At 45.6% G+C, this 15,547-nt stretch overlaps 1 long non-coding RNA gene across 2 annotated transcripts; it reads left to right on the plus strand.

The window, feature by feature from the left end:
* Positions 1 to 4,075: 4,075 nt before the first annotated feature.
* Positions 4,076 to 9,687, plus strand: LOC123821314. 2 transcript variants are annotated; one of them, XR_006786107.1, is made up of 3 exons: positions 4,076 to 4,231; positions 8,549 to 8,749; positions 9,527 to 9,687. It is a non-coding gene; the product is annotated as an uncharacterized LOC123821314 (long non-coding RNA). The 2 variants fall into 2 exon arrangements; XR_006786106.1 differs by lacking the exon at positions 4,076 to 4,231 and adding an exon at positions 5,451 to 5,558.
* Positions 9,688 to 15,547: the final 5,860 nt, after the last annotated feature.

Genomic DNA, 15,547 nt, shown 5'->3' on the forward strand with positions numbered 1-15,547 from the left:
ATCATCAAATTTTGGTATTACAAGACCAAATTATCTGGCCTGGTATCACTGGATAGTGGCATTATCACTTTATCACTTGTCTGGCTGTGATTGCTGAGTATTGATTTCGTTTCCTTCTCCCCCGACTGTTGCCTTGGGGCTCACAGTGAAGGCCAGGCTGGCCTACATCCTGGTTGTCTTGCTGCTAGCTGGACTGTATTACCCTGAACTGAGGAATACTCCACACAGTTCTGGCCCTGGGCCCTGAAGGAGGTCCCCCAACCTTTAGTTCCCTGCCTTGTGCTGAGAAGACTGTGCCTTCCTCCTTTCCTTTGGCTTTTCCTGCCATAGGCTCAATTGCTGAAAGAATCAGAGCACAAAGTGACCCAGGAATCTGCCCACCAGCAGCAGCCGGATTTACTGAAAACCTCCAGCATAGAGAAGCTCTTGGAAGACGTGGAGCAAAAAGAACAGCAGCTGCAGCTCCCTGGGCCGGTTCCAGAGGAAGAAACTCCAGAGAGAGCCCCGACAGGTGACTCCAGTGAGAGGGAGCAGCAGCTGGAAAGCAACAGGGTGCGACTGCCAGAACCCTTTCATTCTTCCCGTCTTTCCCATGCCCCGCATGTCCCCCATGGCAGTGTCTCTTCACCTCTGTCCCTTCCAAGCCCACCAGGAAAATGGGAATATTTATATCCACACTGGCTGATGGTTCAGCGGCTAATGGTAAGAACAAAGGCTTGGCTAGCTCAAGGCCCAGTATCTCAGCATCCTTGTACCCAACTAGAAAAATGTTTTTCACCTGGCTTTAATCTTTAAACCAGGAATCCTTTAGAAAGTTCTGACAAGTAACCTGAAAAAAGAACAAGTATTATGGAAGTTAGTATAAGACTTTATTCATGGCGTCTCTGGAACTGGAGAGACAGAAAGGGAGGCCATAGTGATTCCCAGGCACAATACTTTTTTGTTACATGTACCCCATAGCAAAAAAAGGAAAAAAAGGAAATCATATAATATGATGTAGATGTGGATTAATGCAAGTTCCAACAAAGGAGACCGCAGAATGTAATTCAATACAAAAGGAAAAAGACGCAGCCTCTTTCAGAGCAGGCACTTCACATGTATTCATTGACTAAATGAGTTGGCTAATTCATCGGAGATATTAGAAAAGAGAAATTGGAAAGTTGAATGATCAAATAAGCCCTGGCTGGCAGGGCTTAGTTGACTGGAGTGTCATCCCTTAACCGAAAGGCTGCTGGCTCAGTTCCGGTCAGGGCACATACCTAGGTCGTGGGTTTGGTCCCTGGTCCTGATAGGGGACTCAAGACCTGGAAAATTTTAGCTTAAGGTAAAAAGTTATAAGTCTAGCAAGTAATGTGTATGTTAAGTTTTTGTTTCAGAAAGTACAGATAAGGCCCATCCTGGCTCCTGAGAAAAGCAGCCGACCTCCTGGGGCACTGGCTAGAGATTACCACCTGGGGACCTGTTGGAGGCATAGGGGCCTTTTGTGTGACCCCCCCCCCCCCACCGCAGCCCCCTTGGGAACAGCTAACTGCTGAGAACAGGAACGCTGCAGCTTCCCTCACCTAATCCTCCCTGGATTTCAAAGCCCTCACCTCAGCTTGTTTGTCCTCCCCCACCCCCTTATAAAAGACCTGGCCAGGAAAGAGAAGGGAAGATGGTTTGTTAGGGTATGAACCCGCCATCTTCTTGGATCGCTGGCCATCTGAATAAAGCGTCCATAAAAAATTCAATCCCTGTCATTGCTTATTGGATTTGGTAGTGACAGGCAGCCCGAACGCCAGTGTCTTTTCCGGTTACAGTCTGGGTGTGTACAGGAGGCAACCAATGGGTGTTTCTCTCACATCGATGTTTCTGTCTTTCCCTTCCTATCTCTCTAAAAGTAATGGGGAAAAAAATGTCCTTGGGTGAGGATAAAAAAATAAATAAATTATTGGACAAGTGTTGCAAGTGCTCAAAGAGAAGATCAGTAAGGAAGGTTCTACAAAAATAAATAACAAAGAGCAAAATTTGAATTAAGGCAATACTTGAGAAAATATTGTTGTAGAAATGGAAAGAAAATGAGTAGCTTTTAAAGAAAACTAGAATTTCACGAAACGTAAACTAAAAATATGACTGAATCCATAAGAAAAGTTGGGTGCCACATATGTACACGTATCCTTCAAATTATGCTTTTCTAAAAGCCACCACAAAAATATACTGTTCATAAAGTAGTTTCTCAAAGTCTTCCAGTTAATAATTAATTTCTGTTTAATGGCAGGGATTCTAAAAATTGTCAAAACACATATTTTGAGGCTTCTCTCAATAAACACATGTTTTAGCATTTGTGTGTACAAACAGTCATTGGCTCTTTCTGAACTACCCCTCCAGCTCCACAGGCAGTTCAGGTGCCCCTGGCTCACCCAGCCCTGCAGCCATCCACCCTCAGCCGGCAAGAGCCCCTGGCCAGCAGCGGGTTCTTTAATCCCTCTCCATCCTTGACCCTTCAATCTTGGAGAGCTGGCCTGTCCTTGCCTACCTCCTGCTTCCAGGGAAGTCATTTGGAGACCGATTCGCCCACAGTCCCCTGACTGTGGGACTTTGGGTAAGGTCTGTGGCTTCTCCGAGTTCTAGTTTCCTCGTGGAGCAATGGAGAATTATGAACTCACCTCACGGGACCTGGGGGTGGGTTGAATTAGGTAATTCAAATGAAGCACTTAGAACAGTGACCGACACACAGCTCTCTATAAATATTGGCTGTTTGACTTTCTGTTGGGAATATGGAGGAGGACAACTTTAGCCCCTGCCTGGCTGAGGGAGTCTTGATATGCTTCCCTTGTCTCCCACCCATCAGGGATGAGGATCCCGCACAAGTCCCCATAGAATAGAGTGGGACCTTACGGCTAATTATACAAGAAAGTTTTCCTGACTCTGAGGATCTGATCGTTTCCCCTCTTATATTTGTAAGACAAGCCTGTGGTCACAGCTCAGAGTCCAGGGGCCTTCTGGTTAGGTCTTTACAAAAAGGAGTGGGATTTAAAACACATGCAGCTGAATTTTTGAGATTAGCAAGTGTATTAGTTTCCTCGGGCCGCTGTAACAAATTACCACGAAGTGGGTGGCTTAAAACAACAGAAATTTGTTCTCCCAGTGTTTAGGAAGTCAGAAGTCTGAAACCAAGGTGTTGGCTCCTTCAGAAGGCTTGGGGGAAGCATCTGCTCATGCCCCTCTCCCAGCTGCGGGCGGCGGCTGCAGTCCTGTTCCTTGCCTTGCAGCCACCTCGCTCTGACCTCTGCCTCCCTGGTCACATGGGCTTCCTCCTTATGTCCCTCTGTGCGGATGTACCCTTTTCTCTTCTTATAAGGACATTGAATTTAGGACCCACCCTTATCAGCATAATTTTAACTTAATTACATCTGCAAAGACTCTTTCCAAATAAGGTCCCATTTTTAGGTTCTAGGTGAACATAAATTTGGGGGGAGCCACTATTCAACCCACTACACTATTATTACTTTTTTATAAACTGAAAAATTAGGTGATAATTAAAATACATTTCAAAAGGAAAAAAATACCCATGATCTCTGCTGATGAAGTACACTATGGACCCAGTGACTCTCTGGGCGGGGACTGGGAGTCAGCTGTGTGGGAAGAGCCGCAGGAGTAAACACAGAAATTTCCTCCACGTGTGGGCCTTAGATGGGGCCCCGAGGCTTCTCCTGAAGCTGATGAACTGGGCTGAGCGTGCAGATCTGGGAGGAGATCAAGCCTTTCCTCTGTTAGAAACTGCCCAGGGGTGCCTGCGCCACAGGTGTTTGGGGTAGGTGCCCGGCTTGGCCTGCACAGTCCTTGGTGAACTGGGCCCTGCCCTCTCCCTCTGGTCAAATAAACAAAAGACAGGACTTTTGTGATTAAACACCTGGCTTTTATAAGGTAATAAAGAGTTCCAAGGGCTGTCTCTCCTCCTATTTGGTTAGGTTCTTGGCCTTCTGGAGCTCTTGGTTCTCAGAAGGCTGAGTTTAGCCTGACCAGGACTTTGTGAAGACTAGTATTCCTGGACCCACACTCTCCCTAAGAACCCTGGGAATGAACGACTGCACTACCAAAAGCCATCTCTGCTTCCCAAGCACTTTTCCTCAGGTGAGAAGCTGGCTTGCCCAGGAGCACAGAGTGAAGCTGGACACGTTCCAGCGTGTGGAAGAGCTACTGAGTCAGCTTACTGACGCCGGGAGCTCTGTCCAGACGAGCTCCCCCGGAGGTAAGCAGACGCCCTGCTCTGGCTAGAACAAGCTCCCGGGGCCCCATGGTCTGAATCGAAGTGGGGACCCAGGGACTAGCCATCACATCCCAGGAGTTGAGTCGGTGTGCCATGATGTTTGTTGAATAAATGAATGACATGTGAATGAATAAAGCTTAATTCTGATTTGCAGACAGAACTTTCTACTTTAGTTCTCCCTTGACTCCTGCCAGCCTATACTGAATGGTCTCAGTCATAAAAACTGGTCCCAGGAGTATGTCATATACCACTTAAAGAGCATTGGGTACTTCATTGGATTTTGAACCATCTCAGTGCCTTGGGATAATAATGATCATGTTTCTCAGATGTTATTCAAACAGTCCATTATGATTCTTGGATGCTGAGGGCTTGAGGAGCTTTATGGAAATGGTGCAACCCTCTGGGCTGTGCAGCCCACAAGCAGTGTGGAGCCAAGACCAGACCCCACAACATCTCTCCACTAGCATCCTCTCCTGTAAGATGAGGACTAAATAAATTCCAGGTTCTCTTCCAGCTTTGACTATCGAAAATATCACCAAACAGCCCTGGCTGGTATAGCTCAGTGGATTGAGCACGGGCTGCGAACCAGAGTGGCTGGTTCGATTCCCAGTCAGGGCACGTGCCTAGATTGTGGGCCAGGTCCCCAGTGGGGGCCACATGAGAGGCAACCACACATAGATACTTCTCTCCTTCACTTTCTCCCTCCCTTCCCCTCTCTCTAAAGATAAATAAATAAAATCTTAAAAAATATATATCATCAAACACTGGCAACCACAATTAGCTTATTGTTGAGATCAGTCAAGCCTCTTCTTTCCTGTTCTGCAGTGTGGCCTTGTGATTGAGTGTGGGGGCTTTGGAGAGGGCAGCCAAGGTTCAAATCCTGGTCCCAACACTTCTAGCTATGTGACCTTAGACAAGTTAATTAGCCTCTCCATACAGTGGGAATAGCTACCTTAAAGGTGTATTCTGAGTATTAAATGAAATACTGTAAGTGTGGCACACAATATAGACAGTATAGTAGCACTAAGTGTGCAAATGCTGGTTACTACACTCTCCTACCTGTGTTGTACTTTATGTTTCTTTTTGGCTACTTACCAGTGCGAATGATGCAAGCAAACACAGCCTCTCAGAAACAGAAAGATCAGTTTCAAAGGTCCAGATGACACAGATCGTTACATTGGGTTTACCCAGAGCAGCAGGGCTGGGCTTGTCCTGAAGGCGCAGGGTCCCTCGTCCCTGTGGCTGCCTGCTGCCTGCTGCCTGGCCCAGCCACCTACTCCAAAGAGGGAGAACATCAAGAACACCCAAGGTCTGTATTTTGGCCATAGACTGAGTATAGCACAGGCCTTTCCACACACCCTGGGATTTTTCTGTCTCTCCCCTTCCCCTCTGCCTCCAGCCCAGCCAAACATCTTTCTAATCCCTTTCGGGGTTACTGTGTGCATGTAACTGCCACTCATGTCCTTCAACACCTGCACAATTACCAATGAGAACCACAGAGCAGAAGGGATGGGGGAGGCCTAATCCCCAGGACTGGGGGTGTGGGCGAGTGAAAGAGAAGCAAGCCTCTATCCCAGGAAGTGGAGGTAAAAGTCACTCCCCATGCTCAGCCCCCTACCTGTCCCTCTCTGCAATGACAGGAGGAGGGTTTGCTGAGCATTCATTGGAGGGGAGGGACTGGGTCATATCCGTCTATTTAGTAGCCAGCACCCTGAGGGGACAGGCAGATTATCAGCTACGCTGTTGGCTTGGCATTACAGGGTAAACTCAGCGGGAAGAGCGAAGAGCGAGGCCGCACACCCCTTCCTGCAGGGCTGGTCGCAGCGGCCTCCCTGCTCCCACAGCAGAAGCATCAGAAGTCCAGGCATAGGGCAGGGGGCGAGCTCTCCTTAGCTGGCATTAACATGGATTCCCCTAGGATCTTGCAGTTCCTGAGAAACTATCATTTGTTCTAGAGTAGTTATTCTCAAAACGCTTCAGGAGAAAAGTGAAATCATTTGGCTCACAAAACGGTGAGATGTTCAGAAGTGGACTGGCTTTGGTTGGTTCAATGCGGGTTTGAACTGCTTCACGAGGGCTGGTTTCTTGCTCCACCCCTGGGCTCTGAGAAAGCCGGGAGCACAAAGGGAGTGGAGCCCCCAGCCGCCACCTCGCCACCTTCCATCCTCTGTTCAAGCTCCGGCGGCAGGAGTGGGCTGTGGCAATGCGACAACAAGAATCGGGCTCTGGCTATACTATGTGCCCCGTTTCAAACAAATCACTTAAGACAGAGACTAAGATGCCTGGTGGGCTTAGGCTCAGCTCACTTGCTCCTCTTCACAGCAACCATTTTAACCATTCGTGGTCTCCCAGGGCCTTCAGACACTGTCCTTCTCCCCCATGTCACAGAGGAGTAAAAAACCATCCGGTGAAAACTCCTTCTACTTGTTGTCTGCAGCCTACCTACAGCGGTATGGCTGCTTCTCCTTCCTCCTGTTAGAGTGGAAATAGTGCCCCTTTCCTGCCCCGGCCGGTCCTGGTGCACGATTCCACGTGCTCCGCCTTCTCGGAGACCTTGAACTAGTCATCTTTATCTGCTTCCCATCTGCACATCTACCCATTTTGCCCACATCTATCCTTCTAATCTTGTAACCAGCAATTAGTTACTGAGTGTGTACGTGCCAGGGCCACAACATCCACTGTAAAATAAAATGAGCGTCTCTCCAGTTGCCTGAGCCAGAAATCTGGGCGCTCTTCTGCCTCACATTGCACATCAAATTAATGACTAAGTCCTGTTAATGTGAGTATCTCTCAGTCTGTTCGCTTCTACCCACAAGAGTCCAAGTCACCCCTCATCACCTTCTCTTTCACTTGGTCATGACCCTTAGACAAAAGCCTCTATCCAGGTTTTGACATGTTTGACTCAAATTTAAGGGAGCTGGATTACATGCCTATTTTAAGCTTTAAAATTTTATGAATTAAATCTAGTCATGTATATTGCAACAAGAGATATCATTTAATATTTTTAACATTGTAGGCCTCATATCCCGGGCTCTGTACACCCTAAATTCTGCTTCCACATCATCCAGATACTCCCAGCAACACCTTTCAAAGACTAATCTAAGGGGCAATAAAATAGCAAGGAGACTTCAAAGGCCAAAAACTGTGAGGATAAATTTGAATATATTATATATATTCAAGATAAGAAATTATAGTTCTAGGGTTGCTTCAAACTTACATTAAAAATTGTGTATCAGAATCTTATCTAGGTGCTTGGGGCTGGATAATAAAATTCAGGATTTCTCACAAAAGGACTTTGTCCGTGAATTGCTGCCGAATCAGTATTTGTAGAGGGAAAGAGGGTCCAGGGCTTCCCACTCTGCCATCTTGCCTCAATAATAAAGTTCTGATATTGAAACAAGCCCAAGGGCACTTACTCCATTACAGTTCAATAAGTGCAGAAGTCAGTACAACACCTTGTTATGTTCTGTCTCTGAATTTCTTCTCTTTTTTTTCACTCATCTACAATCAACTAGCAGCGTCAGATTCATTATCCGAGTTCCCTGGGAGAGCAGAGTTCCAGATATCTGCCCTCCAAAGAACTTCTTGGAATGCAGATTAGCTTGAGGCATAGCACATCTCTGAAGACGTTTTAAAAATATTTCAGCTTTTAGTTTGTGTGAAATATTTATATCCTCTTCCTCCGCCTACTCGGTACTATTTTAATATGCATTATACTCTTTGCTCCAGTCTTTCAGGATCCCCGCAGAGAGTTAGATCCTGATCAACACATTTAAGAATTCCTCTTCTTGTGTTATGCTAAGTGAAATAAGTCAGAGAAAGACAAATGGCATGTGATTTCACTTATATGTGGGGTCTAAAGAATAAAATAAATGAACAATCAAAACAAACTCATACAGAGAATAAGCTAACGGCTGCTGGGTGGGAGGAGGTTAGGGGACTGAGTTAAAAAGGTGAGGGGGATTACAAAGTACAGGTTGGCAATGATAGAATAGTCCCAAGGATGTGAAGTCCAGCACAGGAAGTACAGTCAGTCATATTGTAATAACTATGTGTGGTGCCAGGCGGGCACTTGATTTATTGGGGTGATCACTTTGGAAATGATATAATGTCTGACCACTGTAATATACGCCTAAAACTAATGTAATGTTGAATGTCAACTATAATTGAAAAATAAAAGATAATAAAAAAAGAATTCCTTTTCTCTTACTATGAAAAAAATTAAGAGGAAAACATTGCATCATTCTTTTGGAGAAAACGGACCATTCTAAGGCCCTTTTCAAAGGTGTCTTTCTGCAGCTGATGTCTAGTGACTGGACCGGAAGTTTGCTGTGGCGTTTCCGAGTACGCGGTTCAGAGATGACACACAGAGAGGGAAGAACAGGCTGGGCACAGACCGGCTGAGACCCTTGACCACGTGGGGCCACGCTGCGGATGCCCACCGCTTGCTTGACTCACCAGTCTCTGTGGAGCCATCTTGGACTAACATGCAGAACTGGAGTACGTGTCTGTTTCTGAAAACCATCTCCCAAAGGAAGCAGTGTTCGGTTGGTGTGGATGGGACCACAAGGGCTTTCGAGATTTACTCCATCCCCTTTTCTCTGCCCAAAGCGAATGTGTCTGCCATGGGGGGTCCCAGCACAGCGCTGAGAAGGTTGCAAAGTAGCGACATGCACTGGTGGAGACCCACCATATGGAAGAGGTTCAGAAGGGTGACATGAAAGCTGACTGTGGGACATTCCCTACTAGATACATAAATCCTCATAAGTAAGAAAGTGCCCTGTGGGCCCCTGGCTTGGGTACAATATAGAGATGCCACATAAAAAAAGGAAGGTCTAGGAAAGGCAACAAACTAGTTGGAACCTCTTCAAATCCATCTCAGGTCTGACTTCTTAAGCAAGGCTTATGAGACAGGCCAGATGGAGACAGACTGAAGGGATTTATATGTGGCTGGAATGTAAGACATCAATGATTTTCTATAGCACTGCACTAATACAAATGGTAAAATATTAAGGAATTTTTAGATTATTCCAAACATAGGGTATCTTTACCTCTTTAGCAGGAAATGGCTTTCCACTGACGGATTCTCCACCAGTTCTCTTTATGACACGTGGCAAAATACGTACAAGAAGGCCCACCAAGTGGCCTAATCCAGATTGAACAGTGATCTTGGTCTCCTGAGTAAAAGTGACTTTTAATGGTGCTGTAACAAGAATTATTCACTATTTTATTTAAAGGCTCAAATATCTGCTGAATACTTGCATTGTTGCATTGCAGGCACCTACTAACCACAGAAAAGGGATCAACGATCTTTTCCTGCCCAGTGTGGCAGAAGACGTCCAACCATCAGCTTTGCAAGTTCACACAGCTCCATCCAGAACCCCATTTAGACCTGACTGGTGATCACAAATCCTTTCCCAACTTTTATTTCTATACTCATTTAAATAAATAGAAATGGTTCTAAACTCCATTAAACCCTTTATCTAATATTCACTATCAGTACTGCGAAGATAGTGTGGGGGGACTGACGTGATTATACCCCAAGTGTCCCGTGTGAAGGAGGAGCTGGCCCCGGGTTTTAAAACAGAACAGTTGATTTGCATTTCTGCCACCCAGGCCTGCTGTGGTCAACCAGCAGCCTCTCAACCTGGGTTCTAGAAATCCTGCTTACATGAAATAGCCAGGAGAAAGGGCAATGCTACTGAGCAGTATTTACTAACCCGTGGAAAACTAAAACTGAGATTAATCCAAATAAACTTCAACACACTCATTTCTATTTGTTTCACTTAAGAACATCATCCTCTCTTAACAGGCTTTTTATTCTTCCTACAAACGCCAAAACTCTCTTCGGACTTTCAGAACATCCTAATCCAAGTCTCTGTTCAGACAAGAAAATCTATGTTGGGTAAAGTAATAACCAGATGAATGGAACGGAATAGACCAGAGAAACATTTGCAAGCCTAAGTTTACATATGATTTATGTAGCTTTTCAAATTAGGGAGAAGTCTGAGTCTCTTTGAGGTAGATTAAATCGTCCTCTTACACTACATACAACAAACTTTGCATGAAGGTCTACATGCACACACGTATGCACACAGACATACACACAGACTGAAAGCCAGGAGGAATTCTGTTGACAAAACAAAGTGAAAATCCAACAGGACAAGGTGTGGAACCAGTTATCAATGAATAACCTCTCAGCTCCAAGTTCATCCTTAAATGTCTGCTGTGAAATAATGAATCTGGAGCCTGTAAATATTTCTTCTTTGCCAACTGGCAAGATGTTAAGCTTTGTCAGCAGATGGTGCTGGAAGCGCCCTGGGGGAGGAAGAAGGCTTTCTGCCCCAGGTCAGGGGGCTCCTGCGGGCAGGTTCCTGCGGTGCCTGCAGCTTCATAGTGGACAGTCGCTGGCTTGGCGCCTCCTGTGAGGGGCCTTCCTGCCAGCACCACTTCGGACGTTGCACAGCCTCCGTGAACTTCTCTGCCATCCAGTGAGCCTTAAGGGACACACCCTCTCCAACGAGGTCTAGCTGTCAGCCCTGGAATACCAGATATTCTCTATATCTGTTGTCCCTGTATTCTTTTGAACTCTTTATTGCGTACCAGCCAACCCTCCCATTACTTCAATCTCTTACCATTGATAATTCTTTTTTATTTTAAAGATTTTATGTATTTTTAGAGAGAGGGGAAGGGAGGGAAGGAGAGAAACACTGATGTGTGAAATATCCATTGGTTGCCTTCGCCACGCCCCCAACTGAGGACCTGGCCCACAACCGGGCCCACAACTCAGGCATGTGCCCTGACCAGGAATCAAACTGGCGACCCTTCGTTTTGCAGGATGACACCCAACCCATTGAGCCCCGCTGGTCAAGACTCATTAATAATTCTCTATATTAAACTTTCCCTGTTTGATTACTATGTGGTTTCTGCCTCCTAACTGGCCCATGACCAATAGAAAACTGATACCAGTAGTGGGCTGGTCCTAGAGGACAGACACACAAAGATGGGATTTGGGGATGTGTTTGGTTGCAGCCTTGGACCTGCACACAGCACTGAGCTCCTTGCAACAGAAAATGACATGCTAGTAACATGCCTGTGGCATGACAATGAACCAAGCTATCACCTGTGGTTGACTGTGACAGAGCACCTGCTGAAGCATGAGCCTCGGGTGCCCAAATTTCTACCACATTGACTCTTATGGGTGTAATGATGACCATAAAGCTTGGGGTGGAATATAGGTTTTTTTTTTGGATACACCTCAGCGCTTACCAAAGAAAATGACAAGGTCAGGTCCATTAATTCTCAGCTTATATCATGGTCCAAGAACCAGTGAGTTGCCACAAAAAGCCTTTTTAAAATCTATTTCCTATAGTCCCAAGGATAATGCTGCTAAAAATAAAAAACAGATTTTCATTGTGAAAACTGCTACATTACAGTGACAGCTGAAGTCACAGTCTTATTTCTCACTGCTGAGATGGACTCTCTCACTTCCATGGTGATGAAGCCATCCCGAAGCGGAAGAAGCCAACTGCTCAAGACTAGGTATGTGCCTCTGTTATAAAGGTCGGCAGGGACCTATCGGTCATCAGGTAGAGATTTGGCACACAGAGGTCTTTGGTGGTGGTTGACGTGTCCCCATGAGTAAGTAAACATACATGGGTAGCCAACAAAACTATTGTTTGATGTATGTAAAAGGAAAAATTCTGGGAGCCAAAACCTGACGTGAGCCAGCACAGTGGAAAGTCACAGCCTCACACCCGGACTCCAGACCTAAGTCAGTTCACAGACCACAGCCCCTTGCCTGCAGGAGAGGCTGGGGCCCCGGGAGGGAGGATGCCACATCCCTGCTGCAGGTGCAGACCATAAACCTCCCTCCAAACTTTTCCCTAAAGATCTGTAATCATTTGATAGAGTGATTTTTCATCAAAGAAAAAAATACCCAGACCATCTGGTGAGTACTAGGCACTACCTCTTAACCAATTCTGCTCCCTGGGGATCCCAAACACCAGTGTGGCTCACCCACCAGTCAAGATGAAGGCACACAGCACGGCAGAGTCTCAGCTCAGGTCTGAAATACAGTGGACCCAGTTGATCCACAGACCCCACCACGTGGTTATTTCCTCAGTTCCTGAAGGTATAATGCAAATAAACATAATTAGCAACTGAAAGGATTCCTGTACTGGTTCTCTGACCCTTGAGTTATGGCTCATCTTTCCAGGGATTATCGGAAGCCCCTGGAATTTCCCTTCTGTCCAGTAAACCAGAAGCAACACCGCATCCCTGGAGAAGCTGCAGGGATTAACGCCAGACAATGACTTGGAAGAAGCAGGGTGGTGGGATCTATCCCATCACCTCCTGACTCATCACTTTGCCCTGTGCAGAAAATAGATGGCTTGGAAAATGACTGGGGGCTACCAGTCCACACCTCAACCAGGCAATGATTCCAACTGTAGCTGTTCTCCCAGATGCAGCATCTATACTGGGGCCAGTGAGTCTGACTCTGGCACTTGTTATGCAAATATGCCTTTTGCTCCTTGTATCACATTGCAAGGACCACTGTAGTTTGCTTTTACCTGACAAAGTCACAGGGTACCTTCAAATTCTTGCCTCAAGGCTTTGTCAGTTCTCCTGCTCCCTGCGTTAATTCATAGAGAGCATGATATTCCATAAAACATCATATTGGCCTACTACATCAATAACATGCTGATTGGCTATCATGAGCAGAAAGTAGTAAGTACTTAGGTGCTTTAGTAATAAGACATGTAAGATCTAGAGGGTGAAAGGTAAACCCTACATCTCACACTATGTACCATGAAAAAAAAAGCATGATGCTTAACAGGACTTTTCGGATTTTGAAGGCAACATATACCATGTTCTAGTGTGCTACCTCACCCCCTGCCCCAGACAGCCATCCATATGATTATCAGTTGAGTGGGGACCAGAGTAAGAGAAGGCTCCGTTGTGATTTTGAGTTTTTAATATGAGCTGCTTTGCCATGTAGTTCCTATGATCCAGCAGAGCCAAAAATCCTAAAAATGCCCCAGCATACAGAACACTGCACAGCACCTGCCAATCACCAGGAGAATCACAGGCAGACTCCTAAGATTTTGAGCAAATTTAATGCCTTCTTCTGATGCTAAATATCCTCCTTTTGTGCCTTGGTAGAGACTGAACGCCTTGCCACGGGATAGTAGGTGATTGTGTAGCCTGAGCTTCCCATCATGATGCAGGTGTTGTAGGACCCACCTAGCCATAAACTGGAGCACGCAGAGCAGCAATCTATCACCAATGGAAATGGTATACAATCAACTTAGCTCACTGGGCAGGTCTGAAAGGTGCAAGTAGCTTCCACTGAATGCATGGCTCCCAGTCTTTTAACACCAACTCCTGCTGCCTCCTCTCCCTGGACTGGGGTGTTTCTAACAATTAGGTGGCCAAAAAAGGAGAGCCAAGCCTGACTTATAGATAGGACTGAACCAACATTTATATGTTGGTTCAAAGCATGACTATATTTCTCATCCCAGCAACCTCAAGCAGTGCTGGTTTAGAGGTCTTAGTTCCTAAGGGATGCTTCAACCAGGAGCACAGCCACGGGTCTACCGATGCGAGATCCAAGGCAAGGCTGCCAAGGCAAGGCTGCCAAGGCAAGGCAAGGTTGGCCGTCTTGATTCTGATATCAGCCATGAAACCAACAGGCAGCGAAAAGTGTTCCTCTACCTGCTGGAATGTCAATCCTGACCGCCAAGGCTGAGACGGTTACTGACACACAGTGGAGGAAGGACTGTGTCGGAAACATGGGATCCTCTGGGTGCTCAAGGTCTTCCATACCCAAGAGTAAAGGTTAACGAGAAACATCAACCAAAACAGGTAGACAATTTGAGGACTTAGGCCCTTTGGTAATAGATATTTGGGTCACTCCACCAGGTAAGGAACCCTGACCAGCTGCAGTTCTGACCAAGAGCAAAAGAATTATTGAATAAGTAGTGAAAGTTCATCAATTTACAGAAACCAGGGTTTTGAGCTTTGAATCCACCAGTTGCCACCTGCTCCCCCCATTATTATAGTGAAAATGGAGCTGGAACATATGAATATTTCTATGCTAGGTGGCCTGTTTTGTCAGCAGAAGGTATTGGAGGGATTTATTTTTCTGGTTCTGGGCAAATTACCACAGCACCCTGCTTGAGCAGTGCATGTAGCTTAGCAGTGGGGCGTCACTGGTGTGGAACTCCTGTGCGTGGTAGACCCTGGCCTCCTTGGATAACTTCACAGGTTGCGCTGGTGTACCCTTTCTGTGGATAACCTTCCCTGGCACCGTCTCAGATGGATGTGCGGCTACCACAGGTTCGTGCAGAGGCAAGGTTGTATTCTCTGTACTGCTTTCTGGAATCCAGCCTGAGGGAGAACAGAGCTGCTGCCACTTCTTGTGTTTGCTATGCCCGTGCTCTCCCAAGTTCTCTTTACTGCCTTCCAGTTTATTTCTGCAATTACAGATCTATGCCCCATCACTCCAATCTTAGAGTTAACACTTTTATGTCACTCTTCCTGTTCATTTCATGTGGCTTCTGTATCCTGACTGTACTCTCTTGCTAATACACTGTAAGCAAAGACTTGAAGAAAATATTGATTAAAGAAAATTCATTGACCATGGATTAGCATTCAGGATATTTTAAGATTAAAAAAGAGAAAAGCCTACAAATTGTTAAGACAATAGAAAAAAACAATTTAGAGGAAATACAAATTAATGATAGTCACCAAGTTAACACTTTTACTCACCAGAGTACTGAAATTTAACTTGTCAGTATCAAGCAGTTCAGGACAGAGGAAACACTGACACATGGTGGGTGGAAAAATGGAAGGCAATCTCAGTCTGTTCAAGTCTTCCCAGTGGAAACCCTATGACACAGCTTTGCACTTCTGTTTACTCGAGAGAAATAGTCATAAATAAACAAGGTGGCGAGTACAGAATTGTTTGCAAAATTGTTATTAAAAACCAAAAGTTGCAAATAATCCTTCAATAGGTAGGTACTTAGGATATTCATACTACATATATCAATATAGAATTTAAGAATTTGGTATATGAACATAACTACTGTGGAAAGATCTCCAAGTAGTTAAGTGGGGGCAATTAACACCAAACCAGTTCCAGCAATTGCCTCTGAAAACTGAAGGGCAAGCAAGGGGAAGGGCCTGGGGATGGTCAGATGACATACACCTACCTCTTGTAGTTTAAAATAAAAAATTATAAAGGTACATGTATTTGTTACCCAATTACAAATTATGACTGTAAAATCTCCAACT

Source organism: Phyllostomus hastatus, unplaced genomic scaffold (genome assembly GCF_019186645.2).
Source record: "Phyllostomus hastatus isolate PE091 unplaced genomic scaffold, TTU_PhHast_1.1 phas_contig_40, whole genome shotgun sequence".
In the NCBI taxonomy this organism is placed as follows: Eukaryota; Metazoa; Chordata; class Mammalia; order Chiroptera; family Phyllostomidae; genus Phyllostomus; species Phyllostomus hastatus.